Source organism: Passer montanus, unplaced genomic scaffold (genome assembly GCF_014805655.1).
Source record: "Passer montanus isolate IOZ18808 unplaced genomic scaffold, ASM1480565v1 scaffold20, whole genome shotgun sequence".
Taxonomy (NCBI): domain Eukaryota; kingdom Metazoa; phylum Chordata; class Aves; order Passeriformes; family Passeridae; genus Passer; species Passer montanus.
Window position 1 is genome coordinate 2,221,883 of NW_024366592.1, and position 24,086 is coordinate 2,245,968.

General features: G+C 40.7%; 1 protein-coding gene across 10 annotated transcripts in view; it reads right to left on the reverse strand.

Annotated features, from left to right (window-relative positions):
* The window catches only part of CALD1 (caldesmon 1), a 215,509-nt gene that overhangs the window by 112,831 nt on the left and 78,592 nt on the right, over positions 1 to 24,086 (reverse strand). For 7 of the 10 annotated variants that reach the window (XM_039708124.1, XM_039708113.1, XM_039708119.1 and 4 more), the window contains exon 2: positions 20,620 to 20,704. The exons of 1 other annotated variant lie outside the window; for it this stretch is intronic. The gene's annotated coding sequence lies outside the window, so the exon portion shown is untranslated. Of the gene's footprint in view, positions 1 to 1,397; positions 1,508 to 20,619; positions 20,705 to 24,086 lie in introns of all 10 variants that reach the window. 2 more of the 10 variants (XM_039708116.1, XM_039708115.1) reach the window with 1 other exon arrangement.

A 24,086-nucleotide genomic window follows, 5' to 3' on the forward strand; every position in this document is an offset into this window, starting at 1 on the left:
CTGCAAGAATATATTTTAGTTGAATTAAACACGATTGGAGAGATGGTTTTATCTTTCAGATGGTCACTTGCTGCCAAAGTCCAAGGGTTACATGAACAAGGAGAAGTCAGAGAGGCTTCTCAGTTAAACTTTCTTTTCCAGGTAGGGTGACACTCTGACTACCAAATTAGAAACTTCCTAATTCTTCCTTCTGAGGAAGATTCTATTATACTTCTCACAGTGTTTTTGCTTTTCTTCAAGATATGCAACAGCTCAGTCTAAAAACCAAACTCAAGCCAAAGCTTTGGGAGATTCCTTCCACTCCCTTTCAAATGGGAGAGAGGGTACAATGATGAATCCTGAGCAGGACAGGGAAACCAAATAAACCTCAAAATTGCAAGGGGAAGACAGACTATCCTGTCTAGAGGGAAGGAGTTGCAATAAACTAAGAAATACCATCAGACTTTTTTTTTTTCAGAAAAGCAGTCACAGCAGCACGAATAACAGTGATTTTGCTGTTTTAAAATGCTGGGAGGCTTCTCTCACCATGTAACAGCACTATTTTGTCTTTTACATCTCAGACCAAATAGCTAAAGCCACTGAAAATGCAAGCACATGCCAAAATGGGCAAAACATTCAAGACCATCCACATGTCCCATCTTCATCTGGCAAACAGAAAATGCAATGCTATTTACAGCATTTACAGTTTCTTTGTTTCTCATGGGAAACTAGTTGATGTTGTCTACTGCCAGCTCTCATTGTTAGCAACACTCATGGAGAGTTTATTAATTTTATGTCTTGATGCCACTTGTCCAAAGCAACCCTTCTATATGGGTCACATTAGATTAATAACAGCAAAAGTATCATAAAGATATCAGAGCTCATTCACCAAGTGGAATTCAAGAAGACTGACACTTAAATTTTATGTATTTCTTATTTAAAAACAGAGCCCTCTTGTCAGGCAAATCAGGATTTCCTTGATCTTTAAGCTGTCGAAATATACAAAACAATAGTCACACACTCCACTAATTTCTCCCATCCTGTAATACACAAAACCACAGTTCAAAGCACATTTCTATTTGAATACTCCCCATCTTCCTTTCCCAGCCCTGTTGAAAATCTGTGAATGAAGCAGAAATGCTGCCTGTATTCATCCACGCTGTGGGTGCCAAGGTAATACTTCTCCCAGCTGAGAGCAGGATCATTTTATCTGGAATGGCAGAGCCCTGCTCCATCAGAACTGCCACACTGTGACAATGGCATGAAGGTACCACCAGTTTAGGTTCATTTCTTTTGGTGTAAGCCACAGAGAGGTTCTCTGGTCTCTACCAGAGACCCCAATGATTTTAAATTTATTAGGTCTCACTACCTATCACAGCTTAAATCTCCTTTATGAATACTTAAAATAACATTAGTACCTGTAGATCAGTGGAAAAAGCTGACAGGAGGAATAGCTGTAGAAACAAATCTGCACTATGCTTCAGATAAAAACACACCCAGGACACACAAAACAAGGATGAAAGAGAACCTGGAAAATTAAAGCAATGGAAAGAATATGTTAAAAACAAAGAGAAGCAGTGATACACAGGCATCAAAGGAGGTGAAAAAGATGGGCAGAATGATTGCAACAAAGAGAATGAGACAGATTTAACAATAGGCTTGCATAAGTACATTACACCAAGGCCCAGAGCAGCTCCTACAGCTATTGCAGCTGCATGGTGTCACTTCAAGGCATTTTGACATTCTTTTATATTTAGAATATATATTTAGTGCATGTAATATCCTCAGTGGTGCTCATCCCCTCTTCAGCACCAAAAAGACAGATATTCTGCACTGCATGGTTTTGTGTCTGGTAAAGAGGCCCACACACAGGCAGAGAATGGATCCCTGTTGATTAACTGTCAGATAGGAGTGCACAAAAAGCCTTATGATAACAAATATTTCTTGCAACAGGGCTCATTCTACCTGTGTGTCCAGAAAGAGGACATTAAAAATAGATAATCAAAGAAAAGGGGGGAGAAAAAGAGAAGAAAGAGGGTTTGAGAAGTTTAATGGCTGGTGCTGCAGCTCTGAGTTTAATCTACAAAACAGCTTTCATCAGAACAATTAGATTGTTCTCCTCTGGGCCATTCATCATCTCAGATATTTTTCTAATTTTGACTTCTACCCACTAGAGATCAGAAACCTTCTAAAAAAATTATCATCTAGGGATTCCTCCACTGGAATTTGGACTGGCCTCCATCATTCCTTCAGACAGTGCTCCTTGACTTTTTCCCATCGAGCTCACTGCTGCAGTGCAATGCCTGGAATGGCAGCTCTGGGCTGCAGAAATTGGGCAGAGGACTGCTGAGAACAGTGGCAGCTCTGGCAGCCTACTCAGGCACAGGGTGACTTCCAGTTACTATCTGAATTTTCCATCCAGGGTGGCAGAAATTGATTAGTTTTTGTGATCCTTCTAGTAGCAAATCCCAGTCATGGCTTTGCTCAGCGCATGTTTGTGGGAAATGAAAAGAGCATGAGGAAAACACAGCTGAAACTCCAAACAGAGAAGGCTTCAGGTAATACTTGATTATCTCTCCACCTGGCTAAATCTCCATGGTTCCTTGCAATACACAAGCACAAATATAGATCTCCTCACTTTTAGTCAACTTTCAGCCACATCACAGTTTTTGTTTCTGTGGTATGCATAGGATTTCCACTGCAATAATGAGTGATTCAAAGCTTTCACTCTCACAACAAACCTGTGAAGGAAGGAGTAATTTCTGTTCTCATTTGACAAAAGGCTCATTATAAAAGAAAGAAAACTTGTACAGCCACAGATATGTTCTGAATGAAGACCTTACATGGGGGCCTCCGAGTGTGTCAAACAGTGAAACAGCTTTTTTAGTATTATTATTAGGCATTCTTTACAGGGGGAAAAAAAAAAAAAGCACCACTTTCTCTGAAAGAAACAAATTATTCATTTCCTAGAAACACAAGACTGGTTTCTGTCAAATTCTTTCAGTGTTATGCTCTGGAAAGGGAGAGAGGGCAGTGACAAATGTGGCAGATGATGATGAACTGCTGCCTTCTCCAGAAACAGCAAATCTATTGGTGTCAGCTTCCTTGCTTGAGCCAGAACCAAAGCACACATCCTACACAGGTTAAAGGGCCTCTTTATACAGCCATGAATGACATCTAATCATTTAAAATAATGGAGGAAGAGGAGGATGTAGAAAACGAAGGAAGCTTCAGACAAGTCTCAAGTATTGTTCTGTTCTAAGCTTACAAAGCAGCAGCAATATCTTTGGTGTCCCTCTAGAACTGCAACAGGATCACCTGTGCTTGACCAAACATCTCATAAGATAACACATGAAAATCTCCGTGGGGTTAATGCAGACACAGGGATTTCTCAGCCCCCAAAAAGTTTGGCCATTCTTCCACCTTCAAGCCAGATCTAACAGAATTTTAGACACACATTCATGAGAAAGCTGTCTATAATAAATTTCTACTCATGTGACAGATTTGTCTCCATTTTTAAATACCTGCCTCAATACAAAGGCTGCCTGGTTGTACATAGCAGTGTTGGGCTGGTTTGCTCTCGTTGGCACCCTGCACACCACCTCCTTGGTGACATTTCCACAGCTAAATGGTAAGGGAGCACATCACCAACATAAACATTAGAGCAGGAAAAGGGGAAAAAAGAAAATAAAATAAATAAACAAAAAACCCTAAACCAAAAACTTCACACATACCATTTCACCAGTTCAATCCTGCCTTTACAGCTGCAGCCTTGGGCTAATACACAAACAGCTTCTTCTAGGAAGAAAAAGTTGCACTGCTTCAATGAGAAGTACAATGCTGAACAGATGCTGCTGAGCCCTGACAAATCCCTGGGCAGATATAGTTATTTCAGTTTGAGAGCTTGGAGTGTGACTGGAAGTCCAAACACTTTGAAGATGACATAAATCAAAGTAGCCTCTCCTTCAACATAGTGATTTCCTCTGCTTGGAGTCCCTTCCACTTTGAGAGAATGGATATAAACTGTTCTCTCAAAGCAAGACAAACTGTTCACTATGGATTACGTGAAGTACTTTTTTCAAAGAGAGAAAAATGAGCTTTTTTCCTCACGTTTGCTTGTACAGCTTAAAATCTCATTATAATGACATGGTGCTGGGTGACTATTTTGGCTGTAGAACAATGACAGAAAATCAGCTTTTCTCCAACTTAATCTCAGTAATGGCATGAGTACCATGCCAAAAAATCTCAGTACCATGGCATGAGGGAAGTGTGGTGACACTGGACAAGTCCTCTTGTAGTCACAAGCTTGTGCCAAGGGGGGTTTCAGTAAGTTTTTGAGGACTACAGGCTGTGGGATCCATGGTGGATTTCTGGTTCTGCAATTTCTCCCACCTCCACACCAGGACCACTGGGGAAACCAAATAATTAGCTCTGATTCCTTTGGGATGTCTTTAAGTGTCCCATGTGAAGGTAGCCAGCTCAGTTACCAGAACAGAAGTCATTTCAAGAAAGTGAGCAGTGAGATTCTGGTGGAGAGCTGCTAAATCTTAACAATACAAACTAGCATGGGTGTGCAGCTGGTCTCTCCAGCAGCAAAAATCCTGGGATTGCTCTGTACCAGAGAGCAACTCAGGATTATACCTGGTCAACTGGTTTGAAGGATGAGAACACCTTCTGGATCTTGTTCTTGCAACAGTTTTCCCTTGCTCTTTCCTCTACTATGATATACCAAACACCACACAGACAACACAATATGAGGCTTTTCACATGCTTTGCACAATCCAAAGACTGATTTCCAGCCTCCAGACTATAATTTTTCCACAAAACTTAAGCTGGACTTCATTCATATAGAAGCATCCCCACTGAGGGTATGGTGCTCCATGTATTATCACATTCACCTTTAATAACTCCAGAGAACAATCCATATTTAAGCCTACAGGTGGTTGCATCAAATAGACTTTTATATACACATATATACACTGATCTATCTTGCAACAGATGTAGCACAAAAATAGTATGCAAACATACACACCTTATACTATCTTCCATAGTCTAAATAAAGTACAGCAGAACATTTCCTCAGGTAGGAATTTCTCTGGACAAACTAGAAAAATACACCTCAATAAGATTTTGCTCTAAAGCAAAACTGAGGTTGGGGAAAATATATATTAATAAGGTTTTGCTCAAAAGAATAATCTTCAATGGTACACTGATAAAAATGCATCTACTGGAACAATTATCTTTAAAAGCTCAGCATCTTACAAGGAACTGCTCTAATTGCTGCCTTAATCAACGTCATAACTTCTAATACAACTTGCAATTAACGTATGGTAAATAGCATCTGCCAATTAGACTATCATGTGCACTGTACATCTGATTCCTGTTTTCCCTGGAATGCAGCTATTAGTGCTGGAACTTGTCCAGGGTCTCTGCTTTGGCCTCTAATGCTCTGTAGATGAGCAACCCTCAACTTTATGCAGCAGTTAAGAGGAAGACAAGATTCCTGCACATATGAATTAGGTCATAGATATGAACCTTGAAAGGAGGTTCATTAGTCATTTTTAGAGCTCGACTACTTTAAAGTAGAAGAAAATAAATCACAGAATACATCCACTTCATCACTGCATAGTGTCATCACAGACAGCAAAGTTAAAACTGTATTAATCACACACATCCCCCCATTTCTCCCTTTCTTGCCTGACCATCCTTTCCCTTTTTTTTCCCCTTTGTTAAACTTCATAGACTGCAAAAATACCACAGATATTTTATTTTATTTATTTATTCAAGATCGAATCTCTGCTGTTGTCAAGTGCCTTCTATGGATGGCTAAACATTCACACTTTCTGAGACCACCTATATTTGCTCAGCATCTGTAAGGACAGTTTTGCTCAGAGCCCAGTTTTTGCTCCTGATGCAGCTGCAATTCTCAAACACAAAGTGCTTAGCAAGTCATAGAGGTAAGAGATGTGAAGCCCCCTAAACTTCTTTAAAAGCATAAGACAATGAGGGATTCTAAGTAGCTGCATGAAGAAAAAAATCACTCAAAGGGGCATGCTCCAAACTTAAAAAATAATTTTAAAAAACATACTATGGAAGGCCTATGCTTTTACCTGTCTTGGTAACTCATTCTAGAGTAGCAAAACAATCTTTTTGATAAAGATTCCACAGCTGGTGAGGGTGACAATTTTTGTCAGGGTTCCAGAGATAAAGCATGCTGGGGAGAAAGCCACTGCCACAGTTATCAGTCAAAGCCTATCAAAAACATCCTTTAACCAGCAGGAGAACATTGTGAGCTGGTACTCAAGATGAGACTTCTCTGCCTAACTCTAACTAACATGATTTTGGGGTGAGACTGGGGACAGGGGGTTACCTCAATGCTGCTTCTTCCCCTACTGCCCTTTGATTCTCATCTGATCAGATTTTAAGTCCTTGAGGCCTTGGAATGCTTTTCAACATAAACAGTGCTTAAGCTCCCCCTAAGTGTGGTATAAAACTATTAATACAGAAAATAGAAAGTGTTTTGGTTTCTTCTCCCCGGGATAGAAAGAATACCAATAGAAAGTCAAAGGAAGCACGCAAAATTTTCCACACTAATCTATTGCCTGCATGCTGCAGAGTCAAGGTCCATCAGGAGCAATGTAAGCCTTGCTTCAGCCTGAAAGCCAAACTCAGCTGTCATTTCCACCTGTGCAATGCACACAGCAAAGGTTTCTGTGCATCATGTGTTCCTGCTGCTGTCAAACGCAGAAAGGGAAGAAAATGGAAACATGAAGCAATGAAGTAATTTTCCTTACCACATACAACCTCAGGCTGAGATGATGTCAGATTTCACAAGCAAAGCCAGTTTGAATGACAGCAACATTTGAGAGGAGAAAATCAAAACAAAACCTATATTTTTCAAAAAGTGCTTCTGCTGATTCAACAGGCAGCATCCCTAGTGCAAAGTCTGAAATGAATCAAGACTGTGTGTGACACATGGATGTCACTTTGGCCTTCACAGAATGGGGAAAAATTGCTTAAGGGCTACACTCTCTCCTATGCCAAACAACTCCTGAAGGGATTATAAGGCTGGATACCTTTACTCTCAAGAGATGCAATTTCTAGTTGAACCATAAAAAATTCTTATTGGTCTAGTAACTGTGTAATTTCTCAGAGATCTCAATCATTTCTACTAAAGTATGAATCATACACAAATAAAGGTAGAGAAAAAGCCCAGGTCCCTTTGATCCTCTTACTGGAGTAAAAAAATGAGAAGGGTGGACATGGTGGGAAGGGGAATCATGCTGGCATTATTATAGGAGCACTTGAGGTGCTGCTCCTTCCAGGGAATTTCTCTGCAGGATAGCTGTGGTTGGACTGCATCCTTTTCCAGGTGCCAAAGAGGACAAGACTTGGACTGAGAACCCTCACTCATGACCTTTAGTCACTGCTGAAAATCACACTGTAATTTTTACAAGAGTAGTGGAAGCACTTGGGAGAATTATAGAGTGAGGGGAACTTGAATTTGTCTCCTCTGTAGATTAAAATGCATGCATACTCTACCTAGGCTTATTAGATCCTGCATGCCAGGATTCACCTAGCTGTATCGAAACATGGATCTGCTGCCTTCCTCTTTCCTCCTCATAGCCAAGCAGCCTTTAGCAAAAGCAGAGATTGGAGAGAACAAAACAATCAAGTGGAAACTGCTTTCCCCACATTTCACTCCTCTTGCTCCTGGCTTGCTGCTATTTCACATGCTCAACTATTCATGACAGTAGCCTCCATTTGAGGGAAGATTTTGAAAATATGAGGGGGAAATTGACCCTTTTTTTTCCCCCGTTCTTGCATATGGCTATTTAGAAAGACAGGTGAGGAAGGTACATGACACTTTAGCTGATGTATTCGTGACTCCTGCCATTTCGGGGTAAACTTAGACTTGGGAAAAATGCAGCAAGCTTGAATCACATTAAAGCCCTGATTTAGCAAAGTGCTCTGAAACACATGCTTATAGTTAAGCCTGTGCCTAAATGCTTTGCTGAATTAGGACCTATGTTGGTAAAAGGGGCAATTGATTAATGGCTTCTGACAACCACCAGAAACTAATGAGCCACAGACCTCTGCTTTTTCCTCCAAATGACTGTACTTAAACCCAAAGGAAATTTCATTATGGAAACAGAAAACACTTATAAATAAATCATACGTGTCTCCTTCACAAATATTAATTTTTATCTGCAATTAGTGGTAAACCCAAAACTTCCTTTCATACAGTAATCGGAGACAGTGCCATTTGCCCTACGAAGCTGGTTATTCTTTCAAACCCATAAACTTCTCCTCAGAACTCCATGGTTTACAGAAATCGCTGTGAACCCAGCTAAATCAACCATGAAATATGCAGGATCCAACAGAGGAACCAAAAGGTTGCCTGAGACAAACTCCAGGGTGAATCATGCCAGCACTGTAAACCCCACCTAAAACTGAGAGCTCAGCAACACAACATGCTGAAATCTGCTTCATGCTGCTTCCCTCTGAGACACATCAAATCCCAGGGGAAAAGCTACAGAACACAGAGAGAGGATAACTTCAACCCTCAAAGATCCAATCCAGCTATTTGCCAAGTGTTCACCATTGTGGAGGTTTTCTGAGGGGCCACGTGTCTTAGCTTTTACTTTGGTCATATTTAGGGGCAGGAAAATCCTCGGGCACAACTACAGGAGCCATGACATTCAAGCCTAATGTCAGCCTTACCTAAATCTCATTAAACAATTTGCCTTGTTTTGCCTAGCAGCATCTCTGCAGCACAACACTGACACCACTCCCAGCAGGATGAAAGGAATCGCTTCTGTTAACACAGATCTAGCAGATCCAACTTCAAGGTAATAAGTTACTAAACAGAGACAATAACATCTGAGGTCTCATTGTTATCACTCATAAGGTATGCAAAAATATTCTCCCTTTTTGCATTGGTATTTTAGTCATCTAAATCAGATTTCAAGAGTAGGTAATGGAATGAAAACACAAGAAAAAAATTGATGCCATACAAGATTTCAGTGGGTGTTTACAGAGGTTCCAGGGGAGAGATGGAGTGGCTTTCATGCCACATGATAACTGTGAGCAGTTAATTTCCTTCATTCACACCCTCTTTTTTTGAGAGAACACTACTTCACCTGTAATTTTAAGGATAACCAACTATGAGCCTTCATGGACAATTTGTCACTGAACCATGACCTACTGATGAGATGGAGGCTTCAGCTGCCACAGTTTTATTGAAATGTTTCTTGAATATCCATTATGGCCTTTGTAACAGGGATGAACTCTTAAAGGCAGCTCTGAGGAAAGAAAAGTGACATCACTAGCATTCCTGAGCCTTGGAGAAATGACCAAACCCAGGTTTTGTTGTTTTGGGGGTTTTTTCCTTGGTTTTTTTGGGTTTTTTTTAATTAAAAAAAAAAAAAAGTTTCAGCTCCCTAGGTCTGGATCTGGTCTCTATGCATCAGATACACTTTTAACAATGCCCTGAAGGAAAGGGTGGGGAGGGAAAAGGAAAACACTTGATTTTTTCCCCACAAATCTACAAAAATAAGATATTACTTTACTAAGTAAACACTCAGTGTTTACACCTCTGTTTCACTATGAAGAGGAAAACAAATATCTACCTTTGCACAAGTGACTTATCAATATGTTTATTGTAATTCAGATCCTGGCTCAAAACATGCTTAGAACTCTATTTCATGTTTCCATGTATTTCAATTCCCATTTGTAAATACACAAAGATAATTTTATAAACAATAACTAGCAACCAGCTAAGGTCTACATATTCACCATGGTACCATGCACAAATTATTCCTAAGGTTCGGATAGAAAACTTCCAGCAGACTCAAAAGGAAGACAAGGTGGTGAATTTAAAAACATATGTCCCTATCCACACAGTGCATGGGAAAGTTTGAAACAGCAGGTATTTCCTTTTCCTAGCACTGTGAAAATCCACAGGGTATCCCCTTAAGTTATCAGTTATCCCCTTAAGAGGTAAACTTGGATATTTCTGAAGGTGTATGCTGTGGCTGGGAAGTCACCACAATAAATAACACAAAAAAGTTCATCCCTTTAGGAAATCTCTTCTGAGAACCTTGGTCAGAATTCAGCTTTGCCCACCCTGAACCCATAGATTTACCCCACTGATCTCTGGCTCCATCCATCACACCCACACCTGGGCAAATAATATTAAAAAACCTCTTGTATTCTTCAGGGGATGAGAGTTTTTCCTCTAGTTCATGATAGTGACAGATCCATTGTGAATTATCACCATTATGCTTCATGACAGTAACGAGTCCAATCTTACATTTCCTAGGCCTTCTATTTCCAAAGCTGTTCTCTGTACTGCATATTTCCACTGACAGGCACTCTCTTTCTTTCCCCCTCTCAGTGGAAAAAGATGGCTTGGACTGAAAGAACAGTTTGGCATTAAAGGACAGTGATGAACCCTTCCCTCCAAATGTGCTGTTGTGAATTCAGAAGGCTCAAACTGTGGCAATTGGGCATTAGGAACTGACAATCTCACTGCTACACCAACATAGATGTTCTCAACTTACTTCTTTAGGGAATTTATAAGACCTGTTCTCTTCATTAACAACCATCTGAGCATTTAAGAAGCCTCTGGGAGGCCAGGCTGGAGGAGGTCAGGGTGATTCTCCCACTGCTATGGGAAATTTGCTTCAAAGACTGCCAAGTCTTGAAGTCATGGTGTGGCAAGGAGGATTAGAGGAGAAAGCATCTTGTTTTAAGCTGTGCCTCTTGCATGGAAGGAGGTGGCTTCCATTTTAATAACATGATATCTTCCACAGGACTCACTCTACTTTCAGCAAAATATGTTTGTTCCTCTGTCATGGCATTACCTCTTCTTTCTCAAGATTTCTAAAAGCAGATATTAAAAATTAATGTGAAGCACACCCACAGGTGTTGAAGAAACTTGGCTCCAGACACATCCCGCTCTCCCAAAGTGTTTCTCTAATTGCTTTTCTGAGCACTTGCAAGAACCTCACTGAAGCACTTCATGCATGCATTTTCATTCCCCTCATTGCTCTAGGGTTTGCCTCCCTATTTCAGTGTATTTTGTTTTTCAGCCTGACCTGTTCCATGAAATCGAAATGTGGCTGGATACATCAGGCAGCCCAAGCCATGGACCAGGGAGATGACTGAAAATATTCACTGACATGAACTTTACTATTAATAGCTTAAAAACCCCTTGAAATTTAAGAATTACAAATGAAGGGACAAGTAGCCAAAACATGTGAAATTAGACCATTTTCAGCTTTGAGCATTCTCAATTTGTGGGTTAAATCTCTCCAAAAAATATGATAGTGGCTTGGTACTTGCTTTCACAAAGACTAGGTGATGTTTTACTGAGGCAGTAATTGACAGATTTTTTAAAAAGGAGTAAAAAAAAACTATAACCCAGGGCTGGTGGCAAATCACACTCATGTCATATATTTGGATACACAGTAGCTACAAACAGCACTCCTTCTCCTCTGGGGTACTGGTCAGTTCCTGGCTGGAAACCTGAATATATCCACAGGTACCCATTGCTTCAGGAAATAGGGGAACTGCTGGAAGAGAGCAAGCAAAGTTTCCAGAGCTCTAGGAAACATGGTGTCCATGGAGAATTTGGAAGGGTCAGGCTTGCCAAGACTAAAAACCAGTAATTTTCACACATATATTAGAGAATGATGGACCCTTCACATCCCCTGAGGGCAGGAGAAGATGTAATGTGCTTAAAATGGAGCAACAGAGAATGACTTTATCCCTTGACACCAGCAATTTCCCTACCAATTGAGAACCTTGGGAAAACTGTAAAGGGCAGGACAATTAAGTACTGTAACAGGTCAACTGAGGCAAACTGCAAAGCTCTGCACAGGACACTTGCAGAACAAAATACACCACTCAAAAATCACTTTAAATAGTAAACTCTGCTCTGGGCCAATAGAATGAACTGGATAAAACAATAACATTTTTTTCCAGTCTATCTTCTAGCTTCTATATGATTTAGATTATTATTTTATTATTTATTATTTTTTTAATACTACCTCCCAGTTTCAGCATAAGTGTTACCTGTGTGTGTTCAGCAAGGAACAGCAGGAAGCTGCAGCTCCTCACAAGACCACAGATGGAGGAGGAAGTGCATGGTCATTACCTTTTTGCCATTACCTTCTGCACACAGACACTTGCAGACAAAGGTTCCTAAGGATTCATCTGGCAAGACAGCAAATCCTCAGAGCCAAATTTCCCTACCAATTGAGAACCTTGGGAAAACTGTAAAGGGCAGGACAATTAAGTACTGTAACAGGTCAACTGAGGCAAACTGCAAAGCTCTGCACAGGACACTTGCAGAACAAAATACACCACTCAAAAATCACTTTAAATAGTAAACTCTGCTCTGGGCCAATAGAATGAACTGGATAAAACAATAACATTTTTTTCCAGTCTATCTTCTAGCTTCTATATGATTTAGATTATTTTATTATTTATTATTTTTTAATACTACCTGCCAGTTTCAGCATAAGTGTTACCTGTGTGTGTTCAGCAAGGAACAGCAGGAAGCTGCAGCTCCTCACAAGACCACAGATGGAGGAGGAAGTGCATGGTCATTACCTTTTTGCCATTACCTTCTGCACACAGACACTTGCAGACAAAGGTTCCTAAGGATTCATCTGGCAAGACAGCAAATCCTCAGAGCCAGAAGGTATCATAAATCAAGGACAGATGTAACAAAACCAGAACCCAAGACACTTTGACTATGGACATTGTTAACCATAGAAAACAAAACCCACCATACAAAACCCCCATCTAAAGCCAGATTGGAATCACTCTCTAAGTGTAATGAACTCAAGATGCAGATTTTTTTTTTTTTTTTTGCCAAGCTTACAGTTTTAAAGTCCATTAATTCAATTATTTTTCCTTAAAGCAAAATAATCTGAATCTGAATGTTCAAAGAAATACAATGGACAGATACCAGCTTTGACTTTCACTGAGTACCTTTCTCCTGTCCTTGAAATTCTCCCCTTAACCACCACTGCTTTCACTTGAATTTCTCCACCAATTTAATTTGTTTATGAAATTCCTTTTCCTAGTATTATAGAGCTCTGATCTGTTACTCTTGTTTGGATCACAAGCATGACATGAGTTGGTATCAGCTACAGCTGCCACTCTACCAGCATTCCATCTTCAAAATGGCTATAAGATTTCTAAGGAGATGAAACAAATCCACAAGTTACCTACCAAATCATGCAATTAAAAGCAGGATAAAACAGAAGTTCTTTTGCTGTATCCCTTAGCATTACAGTCCGGAGCATGAGATGCACTTTTAACTGCACATGCACACCTGCACATATTAAGAATCATAAAAATATTTTTTTATATCCAAGATACTCAATCAAATTCCTGGCAAGGTGATTAAAATTCTGAAATAGAAAGGATAGCAAGTGGGGAGTAGGAGAGGAGAAAACACAATAAGGAGACTTTTCTCCTCAAAACACAAGTAAATGCAGTAGCAACTCTTGAGCTCACACTGCTACATGCCACTGGCACATGGAAGGAGGCACATAGAAATAAAAGACATTCAAAGCAACACCATTATTCTGTCCCAAGGGCAACAAAGGTGGACAGTAATTTCGCAGTGCTTCAAAATAGCTGCCTCAAAGCCACCATCTGCAAGGGTCTGAGACATCCTTAACTCCTGTAGGAATACCATCAATATTTAGACCACAGCAGGATTTAGCAAGTCAGCCACTGGAAGCCTTTTCTGGAGACCAGGCTCCAAAGCCAGCCCTCTCCTAAAGAGAATCTAGACAAGGCAATCCACATCTCTGCTCTCTCTCAGGCCTGTTTTTGGGTAAGTTGGAAACCCTCCCTGGGGCAGGAATTGCATTTAATTAAACATTGATCACTTGTATGCTTTGCTGACATCCAAATACACCTCAAATAACCAAATTTATAACAGAACCTAATCTGATTCTCTCAGATCTGCTTGTTCCAAATGAGAAAACTGAGGTACAAAAAAACCCAAAGCATCTTGCTGAATATTCCTGTATCTGCCCACAGAGCTCAACCCAGTCCTGGTGGTTTAAGATTAAATCTGGGAAAGGTCCACGTGCAGATGCCAAGTAATTCAGTAATAAGTGAATTAGCTGTGGCAGAAAGAATTTCTGCTAAGGCTGCTCAAAGCCATCCAAACCAGGCTGTACTTCCCACGAGTGCAGTGTGGGTCACCTTTGTTTCTGTGCCACGTTCCCCTGCCACAATCTCCCCTCTCACTGTCCCCTGCTCCTGCCTGTGGTTCAAAATATGCCTTGGTCTAGTCAAATACAAGTTCTGTACAACCTTTTTTCTTTCATATTCTTTATAAGGGGTCATTTGGAGGGGTTGCTTGGTTGGGCTGCTCTTCTGTTTGAACATTTTATGTGCAAGCTGGACAGTGTAGAGAGGAGCCATTTAGATCCAAATCAGAGCCTCCTCTGTTCCTCTCCTAGCTCAAGTTGGATCAGACCTCAGATGAAATGGTGCCAACATTTCAAACTGCTCTCAGAAAGTTTTAGCTGGAATATCTTCTGGACAGTAGCTGTTCTTGGGAAGTCCACCTAATGCCAAAATTCCATATAAATGCTTCCTGCATTGAACTACAGCCATACAGCAGCCCTTTTTGTAATGGATCTAAAATGGAAACCAACAGAAATGTTTCATTCTTCATTTCCCTTAAGTGGATTCAGTATTGAGGCTGCATTTCTATTTATTTTGTTTTAGTGTGATGTGGGCATCAAAACATCATGCAAAATCCCTTCCCTCCTACCCCAAGAGCTCATGCACTTTAGCATACACTCCTTACAATTTTTAAATAGTTCATGAACCTTTCAGTCCTCATCCATGGCTCCAGAGAAGCCTCCACCTGGGCAGTAACTTTCACACAAGTGGTTTTCTGCAGCCATTTGCCCAAATATTTTACATTGCCACTTCTTTGTATTTTCCAGATCATTCACAAACTTGAACCAACCCCCACAGCCATACCAAACACAGCTACTACAATGTTATTACCCACTAACACAGACCTGAGGGTCAAGTAGCCAAAAGACCTGTATAAGATCACACAGACCATCAGCAAAAAGCTGAAAGGTCAGAACTGATATGGTGATTCCAGCCCTCCTGGCAGCCTCGAGCTACATTTTTGTATTTTTTGAGCCATTTTTGCATCTTTGAGAAAGGTTATCAAAATTTGTTATTGAAAAGCTTAAATTTGGCCTGGGTTGTTTGTTTGTTTTTGTAGCAGGCATTGACTAATGCTTGATGTGGTAGCAGAAAGGGTCCGTGCAACATTAAATGAAACACACAAGGCAGAAAGGTGATATCCCTAGCACAGCTCTCTGATGATCACACCTGGAACACTTCATTCAGCTCTGGAGAACTCATTTCCTCAGTGACAATAATAACCCAGGGGACAATCACAAGAGAGCCATAAAAGTGTTCAGCAAGCAGAGAGGGACTGACTTACAAACAGATTAAAAGAGCTGTGGATGCACCAAATAAGTTTTAAGCAGGGGATGTGACAACTGTCTGCAAGTGTTAACAATAACAACATTAGAAATGACAGAGAATCATTTCAGTGAAACAAAAGCTTACAGCTACAGGGAGCAGTAGTAAATTAAAAATTATGAAAACATTTACTGATGTAAAAAAGTAATTTTAATAGCAAAATCTACTGGAGTATAGGGTAGACCTGATAATCTGCTTAACCAACACTCCTGCTTGACAAATTCTCAACCCTTAAGAACCTAAAACTTGTCACTTAAATACTGAAGACTTTCTATTTTGGAATTTTTCCAGTGGAATATTCGATCCCTTGTTGGGGAAGTTTCAGACATTCTTACCTCTGAAGCAACAGAGCTAGGTTAAGCCCATTGCTCTTGCACAACCCCCAGGGAGTTTGGCTCCATAAACCAAACTCAAGCAAGCCTTGAGAGTCACCAATGTAGTGTTTGGCCTTCCCCAGCCTTGGACATGCCAGCAAAGGGAATGGGAATGCTCATCCCATAGCCAGCCAGGCTCACTTCACTGTTTTTTCACCGGAATAACAGCACAACACATAACTACTGGGATCTGATTTACAGGATGATCCATATCTACACATGAAAAGAACAGGGGAACTGCAAACTTTGTTACAACAATTTCTCTTGTCTTGAGAGATGCTCTTTTTTCCCCTACCATACTTCAATGACAATTTTAAAGGGTTCTATTTGTGTTATTCTATCAAACCTGCTAGTTTTTAAGTAAAGCAGTGGCTGCCTACTCTATAAAATACAAGCACAAGCAGTAAGTCCATCGAAGGCTGGCCAATTTCCACATACCCTAATATGGTTAAGAAAATGTTTGACTGGAGCCCAGAGCAGAGTGCCAAATTTAACAACTCTGCAGCGAGCAGAGTGCCACAGAGCCCTCTGCTTAGGCTCACCCTAACTCCAGCCAGTTGGTTAGGCAGGGAGCTCAGCCTCCTGACATGGACTAGACCATAATTGTACTTGTGCAAAGAGCCCAGAGCCTGCTGTTCTCCCTGCCCTGCCAGGGAAGGTTCAGGCTCGCTGCCCTACAAGGCTCTCAGGGACAGCAACTCATTGGAGTGTTTCCCTCCTTGGGCTAAATATATTGAGGAAATCCTGGGTATCCCAAGGATATAAAAACATGGACTGCATGAGGCACTCTGGGTTTGTGTGAAGAGCAAGGTTTTCAAGGGCTCCAATACAAGACTTCTTTTTCTTTCACCTTCTTCACTTTCTTTTCCTACTGCTGATGTACCCATGAGAGGTTTCCCAATATTAAACCTATATAAAGGGCAGATATCTTCTTTGCAGTTTTGCTACTACTGCCCTTTAGGAAACTTGGCAAGGTGCAGGCTGCTTACCTGCCTCTGAGCCCTCTGCAAAACAAACCTTGCCCACTTGTGTTATGTATTTACATTTCAATCTTCCAAATTTCACTGGGTTTAGGATTTTTGAAATAGCTAAGACAAAGGGTGACAAAGTAGATTAATGACATTGAGGTCAGACTTCAAATTACACTTCAGTCTTCCCACTTATTCTCTTTTGTAATGCCACCAAAATCATTGCAAAGCCTGATGATAGAGATTTGTTGACAGAAAAGAAGGGGATTATTGAGTTTGTATCAGTGAAACAACTAACTTTAGGCATTAAAAGAACAATGCTACCTTGATTATGCAAAAGGGTTAGCTGGCCTCTCCCAGATCATTTCCTATGAGATCATATGCAGACTTGGAAACAGAAGGGACTGGTTTCAGGAAGTTTGAAAGCCTTTTATGGATTACATTAACAAGGCACACGCTGTTCCCTAAAACTGATTGTACATCAAATTCCATCGCAGCCACATGCCCTTGGTTGGAATGCTTCAGCATATATGATAGTACCAACAGCCACCAAAAAAAGCAGCAATTCTGTCATTTAATCCTTGTGTCTTTTTCCTTTCCATTTTTTTTTTTTTAGTACCTGAAATTAACTTTAATTTTTTGTTGTACAAATAGCATACACCAGGTTACAGTGGGAAATCACTTTGGTTCTCAGAAGTTTCAAGTATCCTACTGAGTACAGATAGAACTTTTTACAGAGTTAAATACCTGTCTTACATCAGCAGAAATAAATGTTTGACTGCAAGATTTTGAAATGATACCCAATAGCTGTTAGAAGTCAGTTTTACTTTTTCTTGTCTGCTAAGTACTAGCAAAAAAACACATCTTCACTAAAGCATATCAGTGTCTGAAAAATACTTTTCCTTGATATTTCAGGTGTCAGCTACTACCAAACATTTATTATTTAGTATTTACTACCAAGCATTTTCCAGTCAGTTCAGTTACTGTGCATTTACTCTTGATACAGAAAATTAGAAAGCAAATGAGAAACTGCATTCCTTTTCCAAGAAATAACACTGTCCATTTTCTGATTTTTTAGAATGTAGTGGTTCAGCAGACTCATGAGTCTGTGAAGACACCTCAGATGCTGTGCTTCTGTTTGGAAGTGTCACAGCACTTCTGGAGGCTCTGGCCTTCAGGCTCCTCAGCAAGGCTCGTGTCTCGTTTGGGTTTCATGTTAGCTCTTTGAGGATGCATGAATTCCATGCTAAACTTCACAAGATCTACACTGAGAGACTGAGTTTCACTGTGGGAGGCAAACTGACCTGTTAATGGAATTAGACAACACTCACCTCTGTATTTGCAATGACACCAAGCAGATTTAGCTTTCAGTGGACAGCAACAACATTTTCAAACAGCTTCTCTCTAAGCACTAAAATCTTCCCTCCTATTTGCAGATGGGGGAATGGAGGAGTGCATAGATGAAATGCAGTTCCCTGTCCAAGCCCAGCTGGTCAAGAGCAGCACCTCTTGCACCCAGGTAAATTCCTTCCCTCATGGGGTTGCACTTTCTCCTGCCACCTCACTGATGCCACGACTGGAAAACCAAAACATTTAGCATGAACATTCCCCCCAGCATTAACCTGCCATCTCTTACTGGAAATGAAATACATTTTGGTTCCTGTTGGGACTGGAGAGAAGTGAAAACCTCAAATTCATTGTAATTATTTGCTATCTGTTTAATAATGGTGTTCTCTGTGCCAAAGAAGATGGAACAATTAAAAGACAACCACTGCCTTTGCTTAGTTTGGGGAATAACTATCCCTGATAAAATCTTCCAGGAATCCATCCTTAGAGCCTTGCCCATTGCTATTTATAACTGAGTAAATATTAGAGGATTCACATCTTTTGCCCTGAAAAAACAAGACCTTTGGCCTTAACATTTTTTGGAAAGTGTTTCAGAGAAGACTGTTGCTCTGCAGCAATGTTTCCTTCCATTAAAATTCCCTCTTGAAATATATGGCCCAAAGGAGGAACACTAGACCTCAAATATACCACAAATATGGACAAGTCTGCCTGCAGGCATTTGGAGGCTGGGAATTTGCCCAAAACATTATCCTTCAAGAATTAACCAACTCTCTGTCAGCACAGTTAGCAGCCTTAAAAAAAACCCAATTTACTTTGACATGCCTTGGTCAGGGCAGCTCACTAATTGAATATTGCACTGTTTATCACTGCTTACAGCTTAAGGTTTAATTTTTCCCAAGGACTGAAACTGGAGCCTTTATAGATCCACATGCAAATAAAAAGATGTGTTTGGGAGCCTCTGTTGCCCAACAAATTCACTTTTAGGTTTCCATCCTCCTGGCTTCAGCCCAGCTCACACTGCCTCTTCTTTCCCTCATCTGCTGACACAATCTGTGCTAGCCAGGGACCAGAAGGGCAGGCAGGGTGACCACAGGAACTCTGCGTTCAGGACTTGGCTCTGCTTGGCCACTTAAACCTGCCTGTGAACATCAGAAATGAGAAAAAAGGTACTGAGCAAAGAGAAGTCAGAGGTGGAAACTCACTAAAAGTGTATGCAGACACAAGAGTTGTCAGATCTACCACGGGTGTGGCCATAACTCCTTGGGATTATTCTTTGTAAAGATAATTCCTTACAAACCTTGCCCTTACAGGACAACTCAAGATCAGATCAAGCAAACACAGCCCCTGGTAGTGACAGTCACTCCAGAGTGGTGCTCAACAGGCAGAGAAACCCTTCAAGGCAAGCCCTTTCCTCACCTCCTCATCAAGGTTGGCTGCTTCACTTAAATTTTGAATCATTTTTGTTTTCCTTAGTTTCCACTACTGAAACTCTGCGTTCTGTTACTATTTTATGTCAATGTTCCATCCTTTTGAATCAGTGAATTTGCTACACATGACATCATAACCTCCACCTGCATAGCCAGAATGATGGAGTGTCCTCACTCAGAGCAATTTGGACTAAACAGCAATTATAAACCAAGTGCCGCCTGGGAACATTTATTATTATTGCCATCATTGCTTAGCAGGGCTCCTATCAAGTGCTGAAGCAACAATCTTTTGAAAGGCAAATTTTCTCCCACCTGGCAAACAGAATTTTTCTTACATGTCCCTTTAAAACTCCAACCAGAACACCTGGGGAACAGAGAGCCATTGACTTTGCTGACACATTCAGCAACATGATTATCTTAATGACACATAATGGTCTCCATATTCATAACCTTTCACCAAGGGAAAGCCCAGTGTGGCTCTTGGGCTGACCTCATTACCTCAGCCTGTGTGTGCAAAGATGGCCACATGTAGGGTTAATGACAGAGACACAAGAGCTCGACCTTCCCAAGGGAAAAACACCTCCTTCCCATTCAGGTCATTTCCAGGAACCAGGAGATTAATATGGAGCCACAAGATGGAAAAATTTCTCAGTGTTTTAGAGAGCTAAATTACCATGCACATACTTACCTATAATCCTTAACATGTAAAACACTAAAAAAAAGGGAAGAATTGGGGTGGAAAATTCCCAAATATACAAGTAATTTCTGGCAGTCAGTTTGATCAAGGACTACCACAAATTGTCTTCCAAATCAGGTTGATCACTAACCCAAAGCAACCTTTTTACATACCAGACTTTGGGTTTCAAAGGAAGCTAATCTAAGACTGAAGTGCAGCTCATGATAGAAATTGTCTCAACTGAACAAAATATAGCTCCAGGGATAAAAAAAGGGCATAAAAAGCATATATCTCACCAGATGTGATGCCCCTGAGCCTGGAAGATGCTGCCTCTTCAGCTCCCAAGGGATTCTTTGAGTAAGCCAATGGTTATCACAGGCACTGCAAAGATAGAAGTGTTTACATGGGGGGCTGAAGAGGGCACCAAAGGCAGAAAAGAAACTTTACAGTTAGGATGATCTAGAAAGCAAAACAGATATTGATCCTTGCTGCAGTTGCTAGATACAATTGCAGCACTGACTAAACTGATTTGCTGCTCCTTTTCTTTTTCCAGTGATGACTCTGTGAGGGAGAAACTTCCAAGCAAGAAAAGACAGACTACTCTGTGCATCTGAGCTCCCATTAGGGGAAAACAGTGGCTTCCACTTGCAAGGAAAACTGCTCCATTCACCTGCCCCTGCTGCCATGACTGTAGCCCAACCACAGAGCAATGCAATCCTGAGAAAACCCCGGGAAGCATCAGCCACAGAACTGACAATTTTAATATCCAAACAGCACCGATTAATATGGAGCCAAACCTGATTATGCCCTCATTAATCACTTCAGAGGAAAAAAAAAAAACACTGAGGGAATTCCCTATTTCTTTTGGCTGTAGACCAGCACAGTTTCTTGATTGCTGGCTGCCTCCAGTCAAAGATGCAAAAACTTCTGGCTATTTGTGCATAGCTGCTGGATTGCATTTACATGGGTTTTAGTGACAGGTTGTTTGTCTGCCTGTGTGTGTACTTTGACTGCAACAGTGGTAGAACAACCACCTTCAGGCAATGACTGGGATAAATAATAATTTAGCATGTGGTGAGAAAAAATTGCCTCTGAGCCATGCCTCAGGGGGAGAACTGGAGGCAACTCTTGGGAAAATAGACTCAGATCTCCAATTTGGAGTAACCTCAACCAGCTGGGAAATCTGCTCAGGGGTTCTGGTGACTCCCATCCACTTCCATGGTCAGAGGCAGTAAGAAAAACAAAACTTTGAAATGTTCATGTACTCAGAAGACAAAAGGCTGAAATTAGAAGGTTCAGAGAAATTCTTTTATCTTTAAACCAGGTGAAGAAAGATACAAAAGACAAGCTTGCTCCACAATCAGTGTTTAATTAGACAAATGAGTTTACCTTCCCATCTAATCAACAGGGCCTCAAGAGTATTCATTAGACTCACTGTCTTAAGCAAGAGATTTGACTAAGCCGTGAAAAAACTACACCATTCTTTTGCAAGTGACAGTGAAATGTTACAGGATTTCTCCTAAATGCATAAGCAGTAGTGTCAGGGGTAGGACTTGCTTATCTTCGAGAATTTTGGGGTGTTTGTTTCAATTTTATACTGCCAGCCAAAGGGGGTTTTTAAAGGTAGTGTGTGATTAAATGAGGAGGGAGTGAAAGTCTCCTCCACACATGCAGCACTGTGCTCTACCATGGCTAAACACAACGGGTACCCTGTTGTTTCACAAAAACAACAAACACCTTTGCTGCCCCAAGAGCTGCCAAAACTCAAAATCACAGCTGTGGCCAGCTGAGATGGCAGTTCCTCCAGGAAACCCCATTCTGAACTTCCCAAGTCTGTATCACAGTAAATACTGAAAAAAGCAGATTTTCCCAGATTCAGCAGACCTGGTGAGAGGAATGCAGGTCCTCTTCGTGCAATGCATCAATCCAGGTTACAGGACTATCTCAGCCTTAATAAAACTCCCATTAAAGTCAATTGCAGTTACACATTCTAACCTAGAGAAAATCCAGATCTATCCTTCCATCAATAAAATGCCAAACTACTCCAACCACTAATAAAATCCAAGGACTGACATGCCCTTCAGGATTCATGTAGCTACATGAAGTGAGCCAGGTCTTCAAAGCAGAAACTCTGCTTAACTTACTGTAACTGTGAGAAAAAATGCCTCATCATTTACATCCAAAGAAGAAAATATAAATTCAGAGGTACAACAGAGTACAGTGAAACACCTTTCAGTTGTGTAACTCCCTGACTGCTGAGATGTTTTGCAGATGAAGCCCTGAAGGTGGACATCAGTGTTAATCAGAAGAACATCTTGTTTTCTTTCTAAGGCTTTCACTTAGCCTTGTTTCCTGTGATACCTTAACACCAAGACGTTCCTGAGTGCTCTCATTCACAGGGTACTTAAGTGTTCTCCTCACCAACCAAACAAGATTACTCACCTTCTGTAAGTTAGGCTCAGGTTTGTTGAGGCAGAGCCAAAACACACACACACATATTCCTGACCAAGGACATGTTTTTCTTTCGTGGGCTGTTTTTACTCTGTAGTCCTAAGCACAGTACTAAAAAACTTTTTAAAAAGGAATTCATTTTGCCAAATATCTTCAGGAATGCCTTATTGAACCAAAACCCACAAATATACTTCAGACCTTTTCCAACTCGCACAACTCTGTGATTCTATGATCTATCAAGTGAAAGACCATGAATGAGGAAACGCTGACAACATTGAGCCAGAGGAATTTTTTTATCTACTTGCTGATATAATTTTATAATGTTTCATACCATATAGCCTGCAAAATTTCAAAGTCAAGGGGCACCAATAACTAAAAATCTTCTATAAAACTAATTTGTTTGGTTCATACTCAAGAAATCTCTGGATGACACACACAAAGGAAAGCTGACACAATTATCTTGCACTTAATTCTTAAAAGGAGCACTAAGTTCAACAAAAATGAATTAACCTTTTTATTTACTTCATTATTTCTTCAACCTCCTGTAGATCATCTCATCCCCATATTTACTTGCATACTAATCAACTAATTACCAGGTGGGAGCAATTGAGGTTTGAGTACCAAACCCAAACAGTTGTGGAAACAAAAACTTCAAGGAGTCAGTACAGTCTTTCACAACTTTCTATCTAGAGATAGTTATTTCTAAACACAGCAGTAGACAATTTGGCATTTTATTAGCAAACTAAATTAGGTTTTTCCATTGTTCTTTTCCAGGGGAAATTCTGTTCTCTGTAGCAAGGGGAAATGATCATTTCCAGAAATGTTCCTCACACAGGGCAATCCTCATGGTCCTGTTCTGTGGGATTAAGCATGGGAACACTTAGATGGTGAAGCCTGCCTTAGCAAGCAAAACCAACAGAACTGAGGGCTACCTATTTCCAATCTACAGGAAAAAGTTTGATCCTCCTTTCCATAACCTAAACAAAGAAACAATGCCTTCTTTCCTTGCAACACCCTGGAAATGGCAAAGCCTGTGAAGTTTTGTTTGACGAAAGTGCTGAGGACAACTCTCCCCATTATGGCACAAACATTTAAAAACCTACAGAAACCAAACCTGGATTTCTGAGCAACCTTTGAGCCCTGGTTCAGGGCTATTAAAGCAGGAGGCATGAAAAGCAGCCAAAACACCCACTGAAACCATATCAAGTATGGCACTGATTCAGAGGAAAGCATTAGATGTGCTGAGTTTCCCTGCTTCCTAGCAATTCTGGTTGCAGAAGTCCCCAGGGATTACTTGGCCTTATTTTATTCA